The sequence below is a fragment of the Typopeltis vanoorti genome, chromosome 3 (assembly GCF_054136105.1).
Source record: "Typopeltis vanoorti isolate ZY-2024b chromosome 3, IOZ_Tvanoo_1.0, whole genome shotgun sequence".
NCBI classification, from domain to species: domain Eukaryota; kingdom Metazoa; phylum Arthropoda; class Arachnida; order Uropygi; family Thelyphonidae; genus Typopeltis; species Typopeltis vanoorti.
Window position 1 is genome coordinate 143,402,070 of NC_143551.1, and position 27,030 is coordinate 143,429,099.

Genomic DNA, 27,030 nt, shown 5'->3' on the forward strand with positions numbered 1-27,030 from the left:
TTCATGAAACGGTTCAGCGTTTGCGTTCTATCTAAGAGAGAGAGAGAGAGAGAGACATATGTTTGCGCATTACGTGTGAGCCTCTAAGCATGGCGTGAGTGCCTGGCCTATTCAAACATGCTAATATACTAAAATTACTAGTTGGCTAATGAGATATTGCTGAAGGCATTATCAATGAGGTTCAATTTAATAATAACTAGTCGAACAGGCAGTGCATTACACTAGACGGTTTGGTTTCTGGAATAAAAATTCATCTTCATTATTATTTGTTGCCTATTTCTTGATATAACAGTTAAATTGTTCTCTCTTTCTCCACACACGCACGCACACACACACATCTTCTTTTAAGGTCTGGAAACTCTGCTCCGCGGAATAAATATGGAACTTTTTCAAGCCAACTTCAGTAGACAGAGCGGTGGTCTCACATCGGGCAATGAAATTCATGTAACACTAGAAGGCGTACCCAAAGCATCTATGCTCGTAGTAGGATTCGAACCCACCACCTATGGGTTAGAGAACGGAAACGTTATCCACTTTTCCAACCAGGCCGGCAAATACCAAATATAAGAAGTTATTTTTATTATTATTATTATTGATTACTTGGCTATGAGAGTTTGTACTAATCATAAAATCTTTTACTGCTCTGTTGATTACATAGTTAAGCGTACATCTTCCACTCGAAAATGTATCAGAGTATACTGCAAGTAAAAGTTCATACGTGATTGATCATTGCTGCTCTTTTCATACTATTTTCTAAAAAATAAACATATTTTGTTTCCGTGTAATAATGTGTTTGGTTTTATTTTGTTTTCGCAATTAAACGATGATTGTGGATTCTCTTAGATAAATAGCTATATCTTGATATATACAACAAATCGTGATTAACAATTAGATCCGTCCCTATTATAAATAAATGATAATTTGAATTTGTCATCATTATCCTAACATGTGAACATTTTAAGAGAAACTTAACAATATGTTATTAAAAGACATTAAGGGAAAATTTTGTATAAGGTGTTGAATGTTGTATAAGTTAGCTCAAGGATTTTTGATGCGCCTGTGAATGACAAGATTTTAATGGTAATACGCTTATTAAGATGTCTGAAATTGAATACAGACATTAATCATGTTTCAGAAGCGTTCTGAATCTGTTTCCGAATATTCTTTGAAGGAATACCAGAGAAGGATAATATGCAATATAAAATCTAATAAAAGAACGAATTTTTCATTAAATAAAAGTTTCGATTTAATTATGGTGTTTTGCTGAATCATATATTTTGTCCAGTTAACTTTGATTCGATGAACTACATATTCACATGATATGTCTAATCCAAAATGCTGATTTTGGATTAGCAGTTAGAATTTATTTGAAACTTTTAACTATACTTATTGCTATTATAGTTCGCCCACTGATTAGAGGTCCCTCGACACTTCTGCGCATGTCAGAAAAAGGAGAATCCATTCCGATAACAGAGTAATCAATCTGTTTTCTGGGATGTGTTTATTATTACAGGTCGGAAAATTTAGCTTTTCTTTTACGAACATTGTAGTTTTTAAAGTGTAACTATTTTGCTTATATAACAGTTGGAAAAATGTACGTAGAGTATTAACAAAATTAAAAAAGGTATAGCATAAAACAAAAATTTAACTAAGTTTATTTTTAAGAAAGTTTTCTATAAATAAAAATAATTATACAGAAAAACAGAAATTTTTTCAAATGAATTTAGATATTCTAAACTTACAGTTGAGAGAACTGAGACACTTTAATATCCTAAACCGAGTAATTATTTATGACTTGTTGTGACTCTTTTAACAAACGCATGCAAAAAAAGGTTGGAAAAAAATACCATTATCAAATCCGTTTAATCTTCATAGTTCATCTGAATCGGTGACCGAATCGCCATCACTTTCACTTACACTGATCACCAAAGATTCGCATAATTCTTCGATAATTCCATCTCTGTCCCAATACATATTTTCCAATGAGGTGACACGAAAGCAATATTTTCCCCAGTTTTGAACTGTAATACTTTCAAACGCCTGTTCTGAAAGCTTAGAAAGTTTCGACATGTCAATATCTCCAGTTACGTTGCGATGGCGAATTAAACTTTTCACTTCTGCACAAACATACTCAATAGCATTAATATCGCAATGATATGGTGGTAGCCTCAAAGCTAGAAATCCGTGCTCTTTGAGCATCGTGTCGAATTTAAATAGTTTAGTTGTGGGCGAGTTTCTTTTGACCAAATTAAGCAATTCAATTTTTGGCATATCTGGGGAATGAGAAATGTTATTTGCAGAGAGTCAAATCCATTAGACCAATTTGGAACTTTGTTTAATCGAATAGAGTGATATGAAGCGTTATCAGTTATAACAACAGCATTTTTAGGAAGGTTTGGAATCAGTTTTTCTTCTGCCCACTTTTCGAAGATCGTAAAATTCATTTGCCTATGGATTTGTATAGTAAGTTTGAATTCGGTAAAAAACCCATTCCTCCACCGGCACACAAAATTATTATGTGCCGCGAGACATTTCCGGTTTGTAGCACTCCACATTCTTCTTTAGACTGCCAACATTTTCCATAAGTTAAATTACTATCAATCCAAGTTTCATCTAGATATACAATCGGTCTTTTCTCCTCCCTGAAACGACTTATTGCTCTCAAATACTGCGTTCTAGATAAAACAATGTCACTTTGCTCCATGATAAATTTCCTTTTATTCTGGGACTTTTTAAAACAAAATCCGATTTCATGAAGTATTTCCTTAAAGTTTCTCTTTTCCAAGGAAAATTAATTTTTTCTTTAAGCACAGGAATCAATTTCGGAACAGTTGGCACTCTTTTCTCGACCACGTTAAAATTCGTGAATAGTTCTTCTTATAACGTCTACATCAGAATCATTCAAAGCTACGGTTTCGATGGTTTTCTTTACTCTGGCGCTTTTTTTTAGGAGATTTAAATTTTGGCTTACCTTCACCTTTTGATTCCCTACGAATTCTTTTAACAGTCGACCCCGATATGCCCGCAATTGCACTTGCACGTTTTATGACTTGAGAAAGAGGAACAAGGAGACGGCCTTCTGACGATTCTTTTTCGCAGAATATCAGCACATTATTCAATATTCTTTTGCAAGAGCTACTGAAACGTTTAACAATAGAACTTGTTGACTGTGCTGGATCCATCATACAAATTAATTATAAAAAATAATGCAAAAAAGCGACAACAAAAATCAAGCTAGTACTAGTACAGCGACAGACAAGAAAGCACGTGATTTCGCATGTTGGCGACCAATTCGTGCATCCTTCATTTCTTTCTCTCCTTCAGCATGAATCGACTATTCTTGACAAAATGCCAAGGAGAGATCTACAAACGGTGGGCGAACTATACAAACGGGAACTGATATATTATACGTTTTAAATATTGAAAAAAAATCTCCACTTTTAAATCAGCTGATGAAAATGTGGACAGAATTCGCTTCATAAAATATTACTCGTTATGGCAAGTCAGAACTGGCAGATCATACTTTCCACATCCGGGCACACAAGAAAGAAATCAGAAACCAGCGTGCTATATAGAAGTTACAAGTCAAAAAGACCATTTTAAACAACAGATATTTATTGGTTTTGGTATTCTACCGTTAAAAAGAGAATCAAAACAGCACTTTTGTTATAAAGAACAAAACAGATTATTTTCAAAAAACACCACAAGTGAGCCAATAGGATCTGCATATTCCCCGTATGAGTCAATGTGCGCTGTTATCAGTTAAACCTAATCAATTAGATCACAGTTGGCAAGTTGATGTTTCTCACGCGGACGTACGAGTTTCTGACGATTTCATCAAATCATTGGAAATTAGTGAACTGCGAAAACGGACATTTTACTATTTAGCGATAAAGAAAAAAGGTGCTATTTTAATATGCATATAGCGAGAGAGAGAGAGAGAGAGAGAGACGGTGGATATTGAAATATAACTTCAGGAGAGCGAATAATGAGAAACATAGACTGAAAAATAAGATGAATAAAAAAGTTTTCTGTTCAATAGGCTTCTGCCATAACTGTGTAATACTACTGATGTTTTAAACTTTAAAGAGTGGTCTCATCTGTTTCTCTTTTTCGGGGATGTCAGTGAACCATACGAACTTGAGTCACTGGCAAAAGTGCCAACACAAGTCATTCATCCCTTCCAGTCATATCTGCCTAAATATGATTTAATGTTTCGTTCTAAGGTCACGAAGCTCCCGAAAGGTTTTTAAATCTGTGTGCTGGTCTAACACATAACCATACGTGCTTCAAGTGTAACAACACCTTTCCAATCTCAGCTCGCGGTGAGGTGCTCTCATCGTTCTTACCTCGCATATCCATCAGTATGATTCCCGTATTAAACTGTTCCCCTATTCCCAGCTTTACTCCATCAAATTCCAATCAATCACCTCAAGTTTCATTAAGGCTGTACAGGGGACGAATGAAACTTCCACAGCTTTTAACAACAGCTGCATTGCTCAGATATGCAGCACGCGACGAACTGCATGTGCGTGCGCGCACGTGCATCAAGGATTTTCCGGACCTTATTTCACATATAGGAGGTGGCTTCTTCTCCACTTACGGAGTTTTCCTTACTGATAAATGTTTTACAGAATTTTATAGGACGTCATCATCCCTTTGCATTTCTTTGTGATTCCTTCTTATATATTTTTATTCCTGTTTACATTATTGTTCTTTTCACTCTTAACTTGCAGTGTCTAAATGTTCATAAGTAGAATGATATTACAACGTTTCGGAAAAAAGTTGTTGCTTTGTGTTGTATTGCTGATGATTGAGAAAAAAGGGGATTATTGCATTCTTAACTCGATTCTTGTTTTTCTCCTTTTTATCCAAATTATTCCTCTTTTTGTTCGGTTCAGATTACAGATAAAATGTATTATTTGTCATTTAATATTTGTCCTTTCGTAAAATCAGTTCCCCCTGTTATTCATTTCTTTTAGAAGTGGTTCTCTAAGTCAGACGTCGATAGACTCTTTCGGTAAGAATTGATTTATTGGTGGATTTCTTTGAACCTTGCGAGCAAGATATTAATTATGACAGAAGCAGTTGACGGTTTGGAAACATAGTGATAATAAAAGGCACACATTGACCACACGTATTATGCTATGCACTGAATCTTTAGAGTTAAAATTTACAATTCGGCAGACCGTATTCAAAATACACGTTTGTAACTAATTGTAATAAGTTCTCTTCTCTCCCCTTCCTTCGTTTGGACAGGACTAAACTGATTCGGAGGCCTTAAATTGGAAACTCTTGTTCTAGAGAGACAGTGTTTCAAACATTTTTTTATGATTAAGTACAAGGATCCAATTGAAAGCAAGGCATCCGATCAACCCTTCAAGGAATGACAAGCGATTATTAATGTAATACAGTTCGAAATGTGGAAGATGGGCAAGTTATCCTGTGTCTAGTACATGGGCGAAAACCATATATATATATATCGTGAAACTTAACTGTTATGTTTATTTTTTAATGTATACATTTAATTATTTCAACTTCAACTTGTATTTAAATAACGTGTAGACTATATCTCTTGGGTTTTGACATTTTTGATTTATCTATTACTAATCCTGCGTAAAGTTCTGTTAAGTGGTGGAAAGGATTTTTTTATTTGCATTTAAAGAAAAAAGAAGTGTTTTGCGGAGCTCTGATTGAAACGTAGATAGCTTTCTATCAATAAATTCCGATGCATGAGAACCTGATTTTAAGCATCGTAAAAAGAACCTCATCCGTATATCAGAGATCACAGTATTGGCAAACGCTACCTTGGAATTTTTTGTTTTACACAGATGGCTGGAGTTAAAAAAAGTATTTTGCAGTAAATTTATTGAATCCAGACTGTGGATGAATTTCATCACCTAGTATGTACCACTATTCTGCTTATTAGAAATGTGAAGTGGTGTGAAAAAGTACCATCTTTGGTCTCCAGAGGAGGTTTTCTAGATTTCCTAACCTTCAGTATTATAGCTTTACAATCTTTCGTGCGTGAAGTATCTTATAAATAATCTACACTTACTTTCGAGAGGTAAAATTGGAAGTGTTAACAGTTGAATTGATTCTGAAATACCGAATAGTGTTCTGGGGCGTTTAAAAATGTATTTACAAAAACATCAACGGTATGTGGAAATGAAACATCCACCATTGGAAGGACAAATAGAAAAATCTTCTGGTATAGGTTAGTGAAGTTCAATTAGCTTATTATTTATGAAGGAATAAGAATAGCACATGAATAAATAAAATGAATTTTAATCTTCATCTTATTCGTCCATATAACGAGTGGACAACGGCGATCATTATTAGGAAAAAAAACGTAAATAAATAATGAACTTCTCAAGTGATCCAAACCTGTTTGAAGTTCTATAATGGCATAAGAATTCATTTTTGTATAGCATTTAATTATTTTTAAATATTTTTAAAACTATTCAGATCTTGTGTATCCACATGCCTAATTTTAAGTAATTTGTATAAAGGAATTAATGATTTAGGATTTCAATGATGGAAATTATGAATGGTATAGTACGGTTCAGTTAATCTTATTACTATTGGACAGATGTCAGACCAATAAGGTTTTAATTGAAAAGTTTGTGAAGTTAAAAACTTCATTTAGCTCTGAGAACTGATAATCAAGTCTCAGAACTCTATGATTATAAAAATAATATAATTTAATTTAATTATTTTTTGATGATAGATTAATGCATACTAGTTTTAACCTCCAGTCGTAGTATTCCTATTAATTGTTAAATATTTTAAGATCGCAATTGGAGAATGGATGCTCAGTTTAAAGGAAATGCTATGGTAGTAGTGTTTCTTATATTCTGTCAACTACCATCCTTAAATGACCCATTGCTGACTATTTATAATTAATTATTAGTTAGCTTTTAATTTTGAATGTGTTTCCTACCAGTGAAACCTTCACGAAATCTTGTATTATCTTTAAGTGAAATGTTATGTCCCTACAGATATTAAATAGTTGTTATTAATCTAACAACAATTTGGAGAATGTCTTCTGAACGATTTGGAAAATCACAATGCCTAAGCTATGGTCGGAGTACTAACTTGTATGCACCAAAATAAGATGTGGAATCTCTCAATATATGTGTGTTGAATTTGAACTAAATTTAAAGATGAATTTTTAAAAATATATAAGTTTAAAAAAACAATGAATAGCAGTTATTTTTTAAATTTGAAACAATACGTGCGTGTAATTAAATAAATAAATAAATAGCAGTTGTTATTTTAAAAGAAAAAAATACCGAACTTCAAAATAACTTTTTGTCAACCAGAATGACCAAATTATTGACGCAGTAAAGTTTCATGTGTGTGGCGCGGATCTCCGGTTTGTTTAATCTAAGAATTGTTGATAATTTACGGTTACTTATTCCATCATATCTGCCTTAATCTCTCTCTCTCTCTCTCTTTCTCTCTCTCTCTGTGAACCTTTTCACTACCTTTTTTTAAACACTTGTTTCGCTAATATTTCGAGAAAAACGATATTAGTTCTGCTTACACACTATTGAATATTAACAGCCAAATTATCAAGAAGTAAGTCCTCTTCCTGGTTGATAAGACACAATAAAGCCCAATTATTATTACGTATAAAAGCTTTATTATTGAGTCATTGAATAAATTTGCCTGGGTCTTATTTGTCGAGTGGTTAGAGTATCCGACCTTCGACCAACAGGCAGCTGATTTTAATCTCGCCATACGAGATTCATCTCGTAAGTACATGCTGTTTGTGACTTTAGGCGAAAGATGAAGTTCATCATTATTCTGTTTTTGTGAATAAAAACATTAATCAGATATGAAAATGAAAATAAATGCAAATACAAAAATTCCATAGGATTAATAAAAAATATTTTTAAACGTATCATTTTTAAAACTATTAATTGGCAGATGAAATCGAATCGAATCCAATAGAATAGAATATGACGATGTAAACATTTTAATGTAGTATTATAATAAGATCCTCTGCGTCTCCTTAGAGTAATATAAGGAATTTGATGATGAAATGAAATCTTATATATTTCTAGAATGTCTTTTGTCTTCACTGGAGCATTTTCATATTAAGCTCATCCGCGAATGCATTCTGTCATGGGTGAAGTAAGGATAAAGATAATTAGTAAAATCTGCTCTAGAAACGAAACATGAGACTTTAAAAACCACTTCTAGCTTCTGGTAAGCAAGGCAGTGGTTTTGCACCGTTTGGATGAAATTCGTCTGCAGCCTAAAGACATTCTCGAACATCCATGTCCTCAATAGGATTGGAATCCACGACCTATTGGTTGGAAGCGTTTTCCACTAAGCGAATCTGGCCGGCAACTACCTGATTTAAATACCACTGCTCCGGATGACTTGAAATGCTCAGTTATCTGATTCATGTTTTTATTCACAAAAACAGAATACGAAAAGATCATTGGCTCTCGCTAACCGAAAATCGAAATGGCATATTTCAATGAAGATGAACTGAAGTTTCTGTGTAAAGCAACAAAGCTCCTCTGTCGGTGGAATAGCTATGCTGAATGCTGTACAACTCTTTTTCCTTCTGTCAGGTAAATGCACAGCTTTTTAAAATAAAATCATCATTCCAATGAACTGTTTTTTATGATTGTGAATACCAGAATAAACATCACTTTTAAGAGTTTTACTACGTATATCTTATTGTTACACATATGAGTTTATTTATTTTTATGCTATTAGGTGTTGTCTCTGGGTTCTTAGTAGCTAACATATATTTTGGACTACTTTATATATGTGCCTTTAAGATTTTTGGTGAACGAGGACTGACCTCGACATTTGTCTTTTTTTCTCTTTTTTTTGAAATTTATTTCTTGGTATTGGCTGTTTTATTTCAGAAAATGAAATGTACTATTTTATGTATAAATGCAGCTATCAACGTTGATTGAACTACTATATATGTTAATATTAATAATGTTATTCAATTCGGATTGATTTCAAATGGGTATGCTAATCAGTGGATTAGAAAGGTCTCGAATACTCTGTCTGAATATTCTTCTAGCAAACTATGAACTTTTTTTATTCCAAATTTCTACTGTTTTATTTGTAATTCTCATGACTGAATGAGAAAGCAAAGAAGTAACGCATTTAAGAGTTTACAGTCCCTGCTGGTAAATTTGCTAAGTCGGTTTACAACCCCGTTTTTAATTGCTGCAAATCTTACATTTTCTCAAAGTCTGCATCGTCCTTTAATTAAACAATAGCCATCTATTCTAATTCTTTATGAATCCGTCAGGTCTTTAATGCTACCTTTTTCTATCCTTTCGATCTTTTGTTGTTATTTCTACTGCCCACAGCTTGCAGATATCTGCTTCGGTTTTACATATCTAGTTTAACGACCGCCTGTAGTTTCAGATATATGTCCATACGATTTTAAGAATATCTAAAAAGGGAGATATTGACGTTTGGTTAAAAATTCCAAATTTTCTATACAAAGATTCCAGTCTTTATGGGAACCTGTTATTTCCCAATCTATAATTTCATAGTTGACGCTCTATCTGTGAACTAACATCATGCATCATTTAAAAAATATAAACGGTGCAAATTAGATATAATCAAATTCGTTAAGAAACCATTTGATGCGCGCTTATCAAGCAAATGATGCAACGAAGAAGTAATATTTTTCTGCAATATTATACTGCATAATACTGTAATGAAATACGATTGTTTTGAGATGTTATTTATGAAAAGTTGTTTTTCCCCTTAAGAAAAATAATACATACTTCAAAAATAATACATAGTCCTTATAGTCCTTATAAGGACTGGCTTAAAGGGGCGAAGCAAGAATGCTTTTCATATTGCCCGTTATCTGTAGAGGACAGTGTAGGGATAAGGTGTTATTGAGCTATCAAAGCTCTGATCATGGCAGGAGGGTAACAGCAATAGCCGAGCCTCAGTTAGAACTTCATTGGCTACAGCATTGCCATCCATTACCCTCCAAGGGTATTGGATTGAATGAACCAATCACCGCATCTCACGGTCGATTGATCCATCCGCCATCCAAAATAATACATACTACATACACACATCAATCTATATTAATATTATAGATTACTTCCTGTGGTGAAATTTTCCATTGTGGGGATTATTCAGTAATTAATAAGAAATATTGATTGAATACGACTATAGATACACGTAATATACAGTCGGTGTAATATCCAAAAGGATATTTTAGGGAGGATAGTTGAAATTACAGTAGATATAACCAAGCCTGTGAGACCGGTGTATCACATGTCTTTTATGTTATGAAAAACCCGAATATTTCAGAGAAAAACAACCACCCCACCTACGCTTAAAATGAACTAAATCACTTTCATTTGAAAAAGGTCTTATAAATGTTCCTTATATCCTAAACAGGATTCGAATTCAGGTTTTTTTCAACCTAAAAAAAAAGAAGTATTATGATTGATGTCTTCGCAGCTGCGAAGACTTTGATCTTACGATTGTTTTGTGGAATAACAGAGAGAGAGAGAGAGAGAGAGAGGAAAAAGTATTTAAATAACAAACATTAAACATGTATTTAAATCACCAACCAAGCCAGAGTGCTTAGCCCAGTGGATAGCGTATCCAACTAACAGGCTGCGTGTTTAAACAAAGGTTCAATGGTCTCTAGAACAGGGTTTCCGGACCAGTTCAAGTAAATAAAAATACAAATAAATAAATAATAAATAAATAAATAAAAGATTTACAGAAACCTTTCGTGAGTGAGAGCCATATTAAAAAAATGCTCTTCACTTCTGCGATTTCGACTCTACAAGATCGCAGATTTTGAAATGTTTTATTATTTAGTTATACTGCAATAATGGATAATAAGATGGAGTTCGAAAGAATGATGGCTTTAATAAATGGAATGTGCATATATTCTAACAGAAAAAACCTTTAGATGTATGGGTTATATACAGCATACAACGTTATTAAAAAAACAATAATTTTCTTGGCCAGAGCTGAACTTAAATTAACAGTCTAACCCAGGAAAAACATTTTAAGCACCGACTTAACCAACACAAGATATTTTTTTCGTAAATTTGCTTTTGTAATAAACTTACCAGTCTCCCCGTAGATGTCAGCGCACTCACGCGTACTCATTCGCAAAGATTCCCCTGTAGAGCTTATTTGGGCAGCATTTCTTTTACCGGAGATCGCTGAAAACATCGAAAAATAAGATTTCTTTGGGTCCCTTAGTTCAGGAATGTCTCAGAAGACATATTTATAAATAAACAATAAGAACAAAAATATTTTAATTGGTAAGCTTTTCATCATCGGAGATGTTAACGTTTTTCCATCTACTCGATATGAAACCGTTGTAATATTATTCGTTTCTGATTACTTTTGATGAATTATTGTTGTATAGATAGTCTATGAAACTTGTATGCGTTTCAAAGAATGCATACTAAGCTGCCATTTTTTCTGTGTTCTATTGAAAATATAAACTACTTAGAAATCTCTTTTCACCCCTTTTTCATAAAATATACATGAAAAGATACAAGTCTCGCGATGCAGTGTAAATTCTAATTTTAGAAGATCCTATTGAAAGTTTAATTGTATGTGAAACCTGTAAAGTTTTTAATTTATTGGATGGGATACATATTTCAACTTTTCTGGATTTCCCTATCATTCCTTCGTGTGTTTGCAACTTCTTGATGCCTCGTCAAAGTGTGAAAAGGAAGAAACATTACTGAGGTTTCGGAATGCTACTACCTCGGTAGTTTAAAGCATACCATTCAACCTATCACGAAGACTAGACTCATGCTGAAGAAATAGTATACTTATTACATATTGGCCTTAATTATTTTTTACCTGACTCGCCAAATAACCGTATCTTTTTATTGCTCTACGTTGTGTCTTATGTATTCTCATACTTCAGTATATTTTAATATACAGCAGGTGGTTGGGTATAGCATCAAACTTCTTTTATCTGAAGTTTGGAACATAGAGCTTAAAATTGTAAGCTTTATTTCTTATATTTAAAAATATTTCTACTATTAAAAGAAATAATTAGTTAGCAGCAAGATAACATATCTACAGCTTATTACCGAAACCATTCTTGTCTTCTTAAAGAAAAGAAGCGCAATTTTTTTAAAAATCTTATTGCAGGAAATTCAAATAAAAAATAAAATAAGTACCTCGGAATTCTACTGATTTTCGTTTTACGAAGGGTTGCTTGAAAGTAATGTCTCCTTTTTTTCGTACGAAAGAAACCCACAACTTTATTCATTATCACTTTGGTATAATGTTTCACAATTCTGTCACTAGAGGCAGGCTTTGGAATTATAATAGTAAAAAATGCCACAGAATAAGCAGACGATGAGCTGCTGTTTAGCTATTGAGTTTCCGACTTGTGGAAACGTTTTTCCGATTAGTATTCACCATCGAAGGAAAGTTGTTTATGGATACGAGTGTCTGATGCTACGTTAGAACGGTACAAAAACTGAAGATGCGTATTCGAAACGTTCGTCATCTCGTACTGCAGAATTTCCTTCAACATAACCTCATACAAGCGTATGAGGTCCGTACGCTTGTACGGACAACTACAGCGATTCACCGCCTCGACTTCAATTATGTGTCACCCATAATATAGCCTAGACTTGGCTCCATCTAATATCGATCCCTTCCCGGTATTGAAGGAACACTTGAAGGGACATCTCTTCCTGTGAGATAATGAAGTCCAGACAACAATAAAGATACGAATGTCACTAAGACTCGGTTCTATCTTGATGGTTTCTTGACAATACCTGTACGTGTTAGCAGGAAGTGGGTGAACCTCAGAGGTGATTGCGGGGAGAAATAATTATGTAAAATGTTTGGATAAATCTCAAGGAAAAGATTCATTTTCTTCAGTGAAATATCTATTCGCATTATTAATTCAAAAACCTTTATGATAGCTTGTTGAATTTAATTATGCAATCAAAGATGTTTCTTATTGGCACTGATCACAAAACATATTTTGTAATCAGTTTTTCTATCTGACTCTTGAGTAACTATTACATCCTGAAACCCATTCACAGAGGTTGAGAGGGGAAAACTGATCATTCCTGATCTTTACGCTTTTTTACTAACTGAAAGACACTAACCGATGCTTTTCGTAACTTTGATCTATAAACCACTCACATCAGCTGCTTGTCACCTACAAGCTATGGGAATGTGATGTACACAGCGGGGATCGCTAATGCCATCGCTAGCTGACTGGATAACCATAATGACGTGGGAATTTCATCATTTTAAGCTTCATGGGTATTTTATTATACGGTCTGAACCTGAAAAGGGATCTTTTCAAGCGCTTATTAATATTTCTATTTAAATGTTTTAATTCATTTAATAATCTATATAACCTCGTCAGCTCTTCCTCGAAGCTATGTTTAATGTATACTGCTTATTTATTTTATCCCTCATACCTGAGAATGTACTTCATTAGTAACATACCTTACAGACGTATTATAAGTTATGCAACCGCTCATGGAGATTCATTTAAAAAATATAAAAATCACAGATAACGAGAAACAGTGAAAATAAGTATTTCCGGCCTAACTCTGTTCTAGTAATAAATTTGTACAATGAAAGGTAGCCAGCTCAAGACATGCAATAATTTATAGTTTTTTGTAGTCGAATAAACCACTGCCTAACACACACACACACTCTCTCTCTCTCTCTCTCTCTCTCTCTCTCTCTCTCTCTCTCTCTCTCTCTCTCTTCTCTGCAAAAGTTGTAGTGCCGATGCCCAAAAGTGGCATCCATATGTTTTGCTGTCTCAGCAAAATCTGGTCTGAATATATCACAGCGTTCTCCTATTGTTTAGATGGCCTTGGTTTCAACAAACGAGTGTATTCTTTGCCAGACGTAAAGGGAAATGAACAAGGGAGTTTCAGTTTGTTGTAGTGGAAGGATGGTGATTAATCACACGTATTTGTGGGCTGTAGACGCTAAATACCTCATTAATGCTTAAATGTCAAGGGGGAAAAGAAAAAGAGCCAAGTAAAGTAATACTAAGTAAAGATAAAATACAGATTTGGTGCTCTGGAATCTTTTTTCCATTACTTGATTGGAGTATCCAATCCTACCTTTCATAAATCTTCATTGAAAAGGTATAAAATTCAGTTGATTTGATATGCTTTTTTATCGCAGTTCAGTTCAGTGTAAAAGGCATTAGATTTTAATAATGTCACCAGATTAACTGAAACTGTGCGCATGCGCACACACACACACACACACACACTCGCTAAAAGGAAAACAAATCTCCAAATTTGAGATCATATTTTTAGGCTTTTTTGGAATCAAAAGTTGGAGTATCCCACAAAAATACGTTGCCATCATCTCGTATCAAACAGTTTTATTTCCTCTACAAACGTTTTGTTATTTTTATACCTGTTAATTTCATTAGATTTTGATAACTTTTCCTTGTTGTCTACTAAATGAAATGTTTTTCACTTTTTCTTACGCTATAAAACCAATTTCATGGTAATTTTTTTTAAAAATAGGTTTTGAGATAAATGTTACAAAATTCGTTATAAATCGCAGCGGAATGATGATAATTTTAATACATTGATGTTTATTAAAAATAAATTAAAAGACATCGTTATATATTTAAATTTCGCTTCCTTCTCCATGCTTGATTAAAGAATTACTTTTAATTAATTCAACTTTCTTAAAAAAAAAGCTATTTAAAAGCGTGTTATTGATAATTGATACGAAAATCATAATTTTGTTAAGCAGGCTTAGTGAATGGATCCATAATAGTATGATGAGTATAATATTAGTTGATAATAGTGATTACAGTATTTCCTCCCGATCACAAATATTTTTGTATTTTTTAACGTTTTCTTAAAAGTTATTATGTTTTTTATTAATACATAATATAACTTATTACTTTGTGAGTGTTGTCGCGTTTATTCATAAGTTGCTTAAATTTTTTGATTCAAAAAAATTCTTCTCTGTGAAGGATTGTCGACTTGTAGTCTAGTGGCAGAATATTTCGACATCTCTATTTGTATATTTGTCTGATACAATAATGAATAAAATGCACTTTGTGAAGCGATATCACAGAACTGCTTCTAGTTTTTATCATCCAAATGATAAAAACTAGAAGCCTTGCTGTCGTCAAGTACATCAATAGAATTTCTGGACATCCATCAACTGTTTATTTGTCATAAACTTTTATTGCTTGTCCAACCGTAATAATACATTTATCAGCATAAGCAACTTTTGTTACTAGTGATAGACGCAGATGAGGGTTCATGAACTTACAAAAAATCACTTAATCCTACCGATCCATGTTTGTTGTCAGAACATCACACATCTTAACATAGCGTATTTAACTTGTTTGTTGTTGCTTTATCTGGAATTTTGCTGTATTCCTGAACCCATAATAGCAAGTGGATGGAGTTGGACTCTCTCACTGTCGCAATTTCATAAGATAAAAATGAGATAGATGGGTCAATTGTGGCTTCTGTTTCTTACAGTGGAGAATAATATTCCCACTGTAGATGATTTTGCTGCAGAATTACCCTGTCATAAATTATGTACTCAGAAGTAACAGAGCATATGTGTATATAAGACCGAATGGTGTTACAAAACAATGTTTTCTATGCATTTAATAAAAGATAACTTTAGTTTGTTTAAGGAGAGGTTCTCTATTAGGATGGAGGAGATTGAGACTTTCGTCTCGTCGACGGAGCGACCTACGACAGGAGCACGCACACGGCCAAGGTGACGATGAGTCTATAACATAAGACGAAAGAATAATGAAATAATAATAATAATATATTATTCAGGCGGTCTAACTTTCTGCTTGTTTTTGTATTAAATCTTTCTTTTGAAAGGATTTTATATAAAATACACTGAATAAAATACGCAGAGAACTGAATACAGATTCAGTTTTTCGAATACAAAATTAGAGGTCCTCGTTCAAGTTCATTTAATTCTTAATAAATACCTTTTCCCCTCTCTTCATACTTCGCCCTTCTTCGAACTGTTTGCCTAAATAGGAGACGTCTCAGGCAAACACGAATGCAGTACCGATGATCACTCCAAATGCAAACTGAATAGACAACTTCAGAAGTGTGTCGTTTTATTTATGCATCCTTTTGCTTACTACAAACAATGATGTTGACGTTTCACTAGACGCGTCTTTCCCTTAGCACTGTCTTATTATAGTCTTGAAGCATTTATTGCAAGTAGCCTTTCCAGTTTGTCTCATGTCTTAAGTCTAAACAGCAGATATAAAAAGGAATGCTAAGCATCCCAGGTGACACGTTTCCATGGCAATGTTAAAACTCTATCAGCATTTTCCTCCCGCTTATTCTCTTCCTCTTATTCCTGCCCCCCCCCTCCTCACTTGTGCTGCCAACTGTCTTGCCTTAGCGACTGTACTCTTAAGGAGAACAAGAGTCATTATTCAGTGACTGCAGCAGCGGACTGTTGAACAAAGGGTGCTCATAAAACCTGATACGGACCATAAATAAAGTTCTATTGAAGCACATCTAGCTAATCTGCCTCCTACCGATCGCTTTCTTGAATTGCAGAGAGCACGGATTGCAACGGTGGGCGTCGACATGAAACAAATGGCTTCGCTTTTGTTTGCTGTGTTTATTGCTTTTGTAGGTCTGAAGACAATGGCCCTGGCTGACTCTCTGAACTGTCGATTATTAAATGTAACAGAGCCATACATTTATGTGTTGCTTATCTCAGGAGGTACGGATGCTACACAATAGTCAGCCTGTGGAGTCGAACGAAAGCTTTACAGTGCCCTCTATTGTCACAGTAAATAAGAAAGATATCGGAAAATTAAACACTTTATCGAAGTATGGGAAAATTGGTACATTTTAATGTATTCTTATTATACTTATTATTGCTTATTGCAATCGTGGAAGTAGAAAGCTAATTGATACACAGATTCTAGATGTGTTAAATGGATTTCATGAAAAACTTTTTTTGTTATTATCAGTTAGCATTTTCCTAAGTATTGTACAGTAATAGAAACAGATTTTCTGCTTTTATAACAATCGGTCTCGCTTCGATAATGTAAATATGCCCTTCTTTATCAATTTCCACAAAGCTGACTTTATTTTAAGTGAACCAGCTTCTCAATAAAATGCCTGACTGCTGCACTGCTGTTCCCGTTATTGCTACGTTTTGATAACATTGTTTTGAGAAGCAGTTTTTATTTATTTTGATTCTTTCCTCATTCGATATTAAGAGTTAATGTGATCTACTCATTGAAAGACAACAATACGTATAACACTCCGAACATTTCATAAAATTATAGCTATTCCTATTTAAATTTGAGTCACCAGAGTTCAGTCGGTTTCGACGTCATTTCAAATCCTATCTAGGACGCGAGGAACTTTTATCAGTGCTTTTCATTTGTAGTTGAGTTAGCCGGTCTCATACGGAGGTGGCAAGGTTTTTTTCTTCATGTAAACTCGGTTTTACGTCCCACAAAACAGCAAAACAGTCCAGGGATGTACACGCAATATACACACATGGAACACCACAGAAGTAAGGCTTAACCAAGATTTCGGAAAATTTGAAATTTTTCGAAACCAGATCGAAGAATCGTAAACTTACATCGTTTTTCGAAACAAGATAAGTTTACACGTATTCGTAAAACACAACTGTTTAAATTTACTAACCTTGAAAGAATTAATTCGTGTATAATTTTATTTGTGAAATTTTTCTAAATATAAACAACCAATAAAGAAACAAAAATGATTTTGCCATGTTTGGTGAGTAGCTGCTTCTACAGAACCATGCAATCCAAACGGATAAGAGAAATAAATCCTTGCCTTTTCGTACCTTCGTATTCTCTAGGAAGGTATAAACTGAAGATATACACTCGCACTCAATTTATTTAATTATATCGTTAAGAGAGCAAAGCAGGATTTCATGTTGTATACACTGTGGTCGAAATTCAACGATACATTAATTGCCTTTAGTTAACATTTCCCAGAGATGGCCTTACTGTGTATAGCAAAGTACTTTCCTTCTTAAGCAAATGCAATATCAATTCATACTTTTATGCGTCATTCATCTTCAACTTTTAGTGCCTGTGTTGAGAGCCCATAATCCAAGTCATCAATATAGTGTTACCACAGCCGTGTTCCTGTAACTGACACAGATGGAAGCCGTTCGCATTGCTTTCAATTGAGACGTATTTCCCATGCCATTCGCTGAGAGGATCACGTACCTTCAAACCAGCAAATAGCTGTGCATAATTCAGATCTGATAATGCAGGGTTTCGTCGAGAAGATTACCTAAGTCCACACTAGTCTCACCTCTTATGAATACGGCTGAAGGTAATTTCATGGAGTGTACATAAATGCTTCAGGACGTTACTAGTAAATCCTTCTCCCTTTTGATGTTTCTGACTATCCGCAGGTAAGCTCTTCTCTCTCTCTGTCTCTCTCTCTCTCTCTCTGTAGATTTCATTGGCGATAGGTAGGTAAACAAGCACGTTCATATGTCTCGCCTGTATTTTAGTATCAACAAGTAATTACTAAAAGTTCATTTAAGATGATTCTGTTCTTTTATGTAATTTTCATTACTTTCCGGTTTGAATGACAAAATTGAATTATAACGTCACTTTAAATATCAATAAATAGCTCAATGAATGAAATAACGTAGGGCCACCCTCTTTTTTTCTTCTATTGTTTAGCTCTATTTCAAGTTATTTACCCAATAATTCTGTAGTAATAATAAAAAAATATCTCTGTTTGGTTTAGAATAAAGACCTAAATGGATTCCAAATTATGGTACGTTTCTTGCCTTTTGCAATTGGCTGACACCTCATTCTGAATAATTCATATGATGCAGTGCAGTTCTGTACTTGTTTACTTTGTTTAGTTTTTACATACATGTTTACTTAGTTTGTTTGTTTTTGCTTTCGTTCGTGTTTACTTAATTTGTTTGTTTGTTTATCGATACGGCATTTCCATGATTCAAAGCAATACTCCAAGTCACAGCTTAAACCGGATATTATCGAAGCATAACATGATATTAATGCGCAGCAAGTAACGAATCCTATATATATATATATATATATATATATATAAATAATCCTGAGCCATCTACTGTGATAAACAAAGGGTGTTGCTACTAATCCTAAGTAGTATTCATTGCTATGTACTTACGCGAGAGCTGAGGTCAGTTTTTTTCTTTCTTTAAATCCAATTTTTTTTTTATAAAACAAATTCTACTTACTTGTTCTAAAAGATCTCTTGACTTCTTAACATCAGAAAGCAGGTCTAGAATTTTTTTCTAAAATCAGTGACTAGAATCAAACATGCAAATCTTTCTTCTTCTTCTCTACACATAATGCGATGAAAGTTATCAGGAAGCTATGTGCATTTTATAAGCTAAATATTAGTGTACATGACTTATGCAGACCCATGAAACTTCCATGATACTAGATGAGAGGGGATGGAAATTTTACAGATCCGATATTGGTAAATTAACGACTAGCGCAACTTTTCCCAAGACTTTTAGCAGCTAAGTAGTTTTTTCTTCAAGTTTTTTGTCTTCAAAGATATCTTTGTATCCTTATGGAAACATTTCTGATTCCATTAATGCTAGACAGCCGCAATAAAGATCGTTATTGGTTCGATTCTAGTGAGGAATTTTTTTTTTTCATCCGGTTTCGGAGTTATTCGATGTTTGGCGCAGCTAAGTAGGACCCCAACCCCGCCCGGAAACTCGACTTTTTAATAGACAACTTGAAAAACCGACTTTAGAAATCATAGTGTTTCTGCTAGTAATACCAATTAGGGTTCACAATGCGAGATAGGGGCAATTTTCTGTTGTGCTCTTTCCCTGATGTCTTCAAAATCACCGATAGCCATAAACTCAACTATCAGTGCCGACTAAGGATAAATACCGGCTGCTTACAGATTTCCAAAGGTTACTTAGCTGCATAGCTCAGTTATATTTGTTTACTGGCGGGGGGGGGGGGGGGGGGGGGAATCCTACTTAGCTGCGCCAAACATCGACTAACTCCGAAACCGGATGAAAAAAAATTCCTCACTAGAATCGAACCAATTCTAGTAACCAATTTCTATTGTTTGAAATCTGTTAGAAGATTTTCTGTTTTCTATTTATTTCTAAAATAGAAATATCTATTCTATTTCTACGTTCTATTTCTTATTTTTTTTATTTATATTTCTTTACTTAGCTACATTTCTTACATGAAATGTCTGTTTCGTAAATCTTTTCTCTTCTATTCTATTTTACTAACCAATACTGATTATTTCTGCTTACAATTTTTTTTCTGATATCATTTATGTGTTCACCGCTATAATTATTCTAAAAACTTTCCCGAGTGCGATCTCAAGTGTTTGGTCGATATTTTATTTCTAGCCCAACTTTAGAATTCATAAGTGATAATTACTTTGAATACCGCCTTTTATGCCGCAAGATTATGGCTGTCTAATTTATTATTTCATCTAAATTTATTCACCTGGTCCAGATTTAAAATATTTTAATTTAAATTTAAAAAACACAGCCTAGTTTGCTATCTGTTTTTTTTTTTCTTTTTAGAAAATGGCCCAATTAACTTTCTGACAATGTCCAAATTATCACTGATGTATAACAAAATAGTTGGATGACACAGTTTGCGATGCTGACTGGAGTTTTATTAAGTAGAACTTTATAATCATAACTCTGCTTTAGTGATACTGTTATAATTTCTGAGCAAGTAATAATATTCATTTCTCGAATGTAAGAAAAAAAATCTTTGCTGCTTTAAAAACTTCAGAACTTCGTTTACAAATCAGTCAGTATCGTCAAACAGGAAATTGATTCTCTTTTGTAAAAAAATAATAATAATAAGGATTCGAGATAAGTTGATTTATTATTTGCAATTTTTCCTTTCTTTTTATCTGCTTTTTTCCCTTCCTTATTTTATGTGACATCTACCCACATTAAGTACATTAATACCGTGGGTAGATTAAGGGTTTTTTTTTTCTATTTTTAATAATTTTATATATTTTTTGTATTTTTTTTATTTATTTTACACAATCCGGAAACTTTGCTCTAAAGACTAAATATGGAACTGTTTCAATCTACTTCAGGCCCCCGATTATTATTGGGGTTATGGTGCCGTACCGAGTGATGAAATTCATCTTATTTACAAACGATCACAAACTTTCAGGCTCACAGCGGGATTCGAACTAGCAAATTGTGATCACTGTAACCAATCGGCAAGTAGGCCAGCAACCCTTAGGTTGTTTATCTTAAAGTCATTTTAAATTCTTGTGCAATTATAGAATATAGCATTTTACATTGTTTTCCATCAGGGAACGTTGAGAAACCTGTAAAGATAAAAAAAAAAGCCGACGTCACATTTATCTTCCAGTTTGAAAGAACTTAAAATTTTATAAGCCTTTTCAACTTAAGGAGAGTTAGTCAGCCTCATACAAAGGTTGCAAAGTTTTTCCTACAGGGAGAAACTGAAAACAGAGAAACTATTTGAAGAGTGTACGTAGTTAATAGACATAATATATTGTTCTTCATAACTTTGTTGCTTCGGCCGTAATACCAACAAATACGAATTTTATTTTTCTCGGAATATGATTTAAATTTTTGATGATGTTATTTTGTATATATATGTGTGTGTGTGTGCTGATTATTACATATAATACTGCTATTGATGTTTCTTACGTGTAGTTTATATTCAAGGATTCTTTGACTAGGAATAGTAGCAAACTATTCACTGGTCAAGAAATTGAAATGTTTAGTGGAAAATGAATTTTTATTTGTTTATTTTTATCAAATCGCCTGTAGGGAGGAAAAAAGTGTGTGGTCTCTTTCATTTCAGTTCTCTTCCAGCGAAGTTAAAGTCGAATACGTGAGGCATTGGCAATAGATAAGATTGTAATGTGTTTAGCAGTTAACTCTATCCTAAATTCTATTCATCCGACATAGAACGAAAAAAAAAAAAACTGATCTTACATTAACTTAAATTAACTTTATCGCAACTTCGTTCCTTACGTAAGACAACTACCCTATATAACTAAGATAGATCATTCGGCAAATGAATACTAAGCATGGTAAGGAAATCGAACTTATTTTGAAAGAAGTGAGATTGATTTTTATATCCAAAGGCACAATAGTGTATTAACCCTTATTTAGTAGTAATTGGTGATATTTACGATGCACACTACTTTGCAGTATTCTGCCCCTTTTAATACTAAATAATACTTAAATATTTCTTACCAGTCGTAATTTGAAACATGAGAAAATGTTTTATCTTATGGAAACTAACGGACTCCAATACCAAATAAGGCTGATTGATTAGATTTCTCTTAATTTTAATGCACTCAACCCATTCCTTGAGGGAGATTTTAGCTGCTAACTAAATTTATAATCACACTTACTGCTCGTTGGACATTAGTGACATATAATGACACGCGAGTAGAATATTTTAGATGTGGTAATAGTTGTAAGTTAATTTTGAATTGACATAAACTGACAGGAACCTCGCTACAGGCATATTTTGCTCTTTTTTATTTTAAGTGTTAAGGAATACTTAACTATATTCCTTTCTTCAAAATGGAGAGTATTATAAATACTTTACTCAGTTTGATATGAAATACTTGAAAAGTCCAAGTTAGTTATTGGCAAACCTGTACAGGAATTTATTTAGTCCAAGATTTCATTAGAGACATCATATATAAACGAGGAATATGAAGCAAAACCCATTTCTTAGTCACAAATATAATAAATGCAATCTCCCAGGAAAAACGCACATACGTCGTGTTTGCTGTTACTCAATAACAATTATACAACTTCAAGAAATCTACGAAAAAAATAATAAATAAAATAAAATTTACAGAGCTATACACGGTTTGAAGAAGGTACAAAATTATTTTTCCGCAAATTCGAAAAATATTTTGAATCATCTGTACCTGATGACCTATAAAACCGTAGATTTCACAGCTAAAAAATTGTTGAAATAGAAGTCAGAGAATCGAAGTGTTGTTCGGAACCAAAAGAACAAAAAAGTTAACTAGGCCAGTATCTGCTAACTGCGTGTGCTGTTTTGCCCAGTTAGATGATGCTCTCATAAACGGTAGTACCTCAAGATTCTGCTTTTATCGATGACATTTTCACATAGATGCCACTTCTCTAGATGTCGCGTACTTCTTCGGCGTAATGTTCGGAACGCAAAACATATAACTTGCGACATAATTTTAACGTTCGAATCTGTAAGGTTAGAATGATAACAGGAATTAAAAGAATACGATAACGCATCTGGTGCATTACGATGTCCGACCCAAGGAGGATTTACATTCCAACTTTGCTTTTATAGTGGTAGTGACACGAGAACCACTTTGTCATTTTCGGTGTGTTTGACATCCACAAAAAGAAATCAAATTAGCTAATTTTTATGGCGAACCTTATGTTTGAGCCTCGTATTTATTCTCACTTGATTTCAGTCTGACTTGAATAAACTGAAGGTCACATGAGTCTATTTATTTATTGTCATGTTTGAAAATTATAACGGGACATTCTAACAGCGAACTAAAATATCATCTTACAAGGGAATTTACTAACTCTATGCATAAAAGTGGTCTGCTATTTTTCAGTATATGATAAGCTACAATCCTTGCACTTCACGTGTATTTCATCTCTTTTCCTTTCTGTCTTTTCTGCTATCCTCACGCTCCTATGAGCACGGTTGTGCATATGTAGGACCCACTCGTTCGCTGACTCTTTCTTTCCCTGTTCGTTCCATGTGTCTCTCTTCTCCCCCTCCCCACTTTTCACTCATACAAAATGAACTCTATCTTGCCTATACCCGTGGCCACTGCCGCTCTTGCCGACACAGAAACGGAGTTAGTAACTGGAGGTCATTTTTCACTCTGGATTGTCGCAAAGTTGCCGGAATGGTCGGGTGAGTGTCAACGATGAAAAATGAGAGACAGCCAGAGAGTTTTAATATATATAAAAAACGCTCCGCCATTTGCAACAGACAGTTACATTGGCCGACGTTCCTAATGCTGTTTTCATAGGGAACAGCTAAGTCGGCACCAAATTCTGCTCGGAACACAGAGTACGTCGGCCGGAGAAGGAGGGGGAAAAAAAACAGACCTACCTTCTCCTTCGTTTATCTTTTTCCCCGCCCGCCACGTTGCCTCATATCCAAGTCAACGACGGCAGTCGTACGGTGATTGCATGCCCGATTACCCCTGCATCGGAAACAAGTGGCGTTCGTCCGCCTAATAATCAAGCCTTGAATACGGAAAGGTAGAGTCATCTGCTGCTTAACTGGTATTAAAGACATACATTGTTGTTGGACAGAGACGGAAAAAGTACCACCGACACCGGTTGTGATGAGGGGAATGTTGGAGAAAAGAGGAGATGAGAGGGTGGACGGGGGGATAGGGTGGGGATCGGTTAGACTAGAGCGAGTTGGCAGGAAGATTTGCTTGTTGTCTGCCGGTTTTTTGCTCGAGCTAAAATGGAAATGGAAGAGAGAGAGAGAAAAAAAATTGGAAATGGCAAAAGCCAACACTAGTAGGCTCTGTGTAGAGGAGATCACTCCATTACTACTTGGATCACCAAGTTTGTTTCTTTTTTTTTCACCCATTTCTTTTATGGAGAGATATCCGCTCACGGCCAAGATCGGTAGTGAAGGAAAAAAATGTTACAGTAACCGGAGACGAAAGATGGGTTGGTTGGTTGTTGCGTGTGGACCAAAAAAAAAAAAAAGCTGTTATCTCCAAACCCGTCTCAGATTCTCAAGTCCGCCTTCTTTCTCTTATCTTGCCTTCTATTTACATAGAAGGAGGTCGCTAAAAGTAAAGATTTGAGTTTGGAATCATACAGAAGATTATATACGCCCACGCCCACGTGCAAGTGTAGGGGTGCGTGCGCTCGCCAAAACATTCTCCAATTAGATTAAGCTAGAATGACTAACAATGAAGGACTCAAATGTAAAACAGAAGTTTTTTTTCCCTTTGGTTTAGCAATGGCCACTTGGACTGCAAACCTGCAACGTAAAGAAACTGAATTCGAAGTGCTCACTAAAATTGATTGAAAGTAATTGTGAAATTCTTACACCGTACATAATGTATCTAAATGTATGGATCCCGATTAGTTCTCTTAGTAATATAAGTTTTTTATTTTTATGTAGGAAATGCAGATCCTTGTTATTTCAAATCATTCTTTGAATAGTTCTTTCCTTAGGCATTTCTTTGTCTTCAGAAAAGATCTCTTCTTGTGACTTAGTTTTCCTTTCTGTTTTACCAAAGAGTATCATATTTGGGCAGGGTCAAAGAAGGCAAGCCCTCTTTGCTGCTTCTCTTTCACTTAACCTAGCTAAATAATTATCATATTACCCTCAAGTTTGCGATTGCTCGAGGTGCAGTTAGATTGAGATAATTGAATGCGGAAGTGATTTATTGTGGGTCTCTGCTCCAACTCTAATCCCCTCTTCCCAGACGGAGTTGGTGCAATATCAAATTAAAATCTACTTTACCTCTGAGTATACATATTTAATTTCTCGAGTACATTAAGTATTGCATTCTCAATTTTCTATAATTGTTACCAGAAACGCTTTGAAATTGATACTATTTACAATAGGAGTATTTTATGATAGCACGTTTGACATATTTTCGTCTTTTTTCAGTTGATATAATCATACAAATAACTAGTAAAATGCAGTAAGGATTTTATTACTTATATTTGGAATACAGTTGGCAATGAAAGTCTTTATAGTTCAGTCGATATCAACGGTTGCCTTTGGATATAAAGACTTGAATTCCAATCCTGCTCTCATACTGAGGCATCATGGATTTTCTTCTCAGAAACTCGGATTTTTCAATCTAAAAAACAACAGACTGCCCAGGGAATGCATGCAATAACAAACATAATATACTGAGAGCCTCGTAGATTCAACTGTTAATCTCATCCCCAAAACTACCATATGGAAACTGAGTTTAAAACTAGAAGCCAGTATACAAATTTCCTCTTTTAAAAAGCTAAAGTAACTCTTTTTAGAGTTATTTTAGCTTTTTAAAAGAGTGTCCTTCGGTCAAAAACTTCTATATATAAGAAAAATAGATGTCCAGACAATTTTCATAAAAGATCAAAAGACGAATTCGCCTCCTCCTCTCCCTCTCCTTCAAGTGTGTTACGTAAATTATTGACGTCCTGCAACATATCGATATGTGATACTTGGCTTGGCAGTTTAAAATGTTTTAAAAGCATAATATGTACTAGGCGGAGGACACTGTCATTCAGAAGGAAGAATGTTATGATTCCATTGTATAGGGTTTTGACCAGATCACTCTGCACAGATTTTGTCACCCGATTTACATAAGGATGAAGAAATGTTGGAAAATGTTTAGATGATTAACAAATGTGGTTTCTTCTCTCTCTCTCTCTCTCTCTGTCTGGAATGTTGGGTATGAAGAGAGATTGGGGGAGAATTCAAATTGTAGTCTAGTGGACAGAAGGAAGAGGAGAGACATGTAAGTATAAGTTGGTAAGGGATTATTACCGGATTAATGTGGATGAGATTTTTTAAAGAATGGGTGGAGCCAGGTGGAGAAGAACAAGAGGCATACCTGGAATGATGGGATGAATAAGGGGGTTGAGGAGCAGTTTGTTTTCTGCTTGGAGAGTGATAGACGATTGGAATACATTGCCTGGAAGTATGGTGAGTGCAGAGACAGTGAATGTATTGAAGTCAAGGTAGCACGAGCTCTGTTTGTATGAGAGTGGGACCTCTCGCGATGAGTCTTTTGACTTGATGGCAGTCGATTAAAATAATAATAATAATAATAATAATAATAATAATAATAATAATAAACTAACATAGGCAAAGAATGTCTGTTTTCAATAATTCAAAGTACTAGGCTATACAAATGATTTTTCATTTATTGTTTAAATAAAAAAATCTCTTACGAAAAGTAAACAATAAAAGTAAAAATTTAACACTCTACCTACAACATATAACATTTCTAGAAGCCAGGTTCTAGA

The 27,030-nt window shown here is 34.3% G+C and overlaps 2 long non-coding RNA genes across 2 annotated transcripts in view; one reads left to right on the plus strand and one right to left on the minus strand.

Moving 5' to 3' along the window:
* The window catches only part of LOC150108625 (uncharacterized), a 266,756-nt gene that overhangs the window by 86,111 nt on the left and 153,615 nt on the right, over positions 1–27,030 (plus strand). The window lies entirely within an intron of this gene.
* LOC150108626 (uncharacterized) lies at positions 289–19,881 on the minus strand. Its single transcript, XR_016550668.1, has 3 exons — positions 19,249–19,881; positions 11,103–11,198; positions 289–503 (listed from the first exon to the last, which is right to left on the minus strand). It is a non-coding gene; the product is annotated as an uncharacterized LOC150108626 (long non-coding RNA).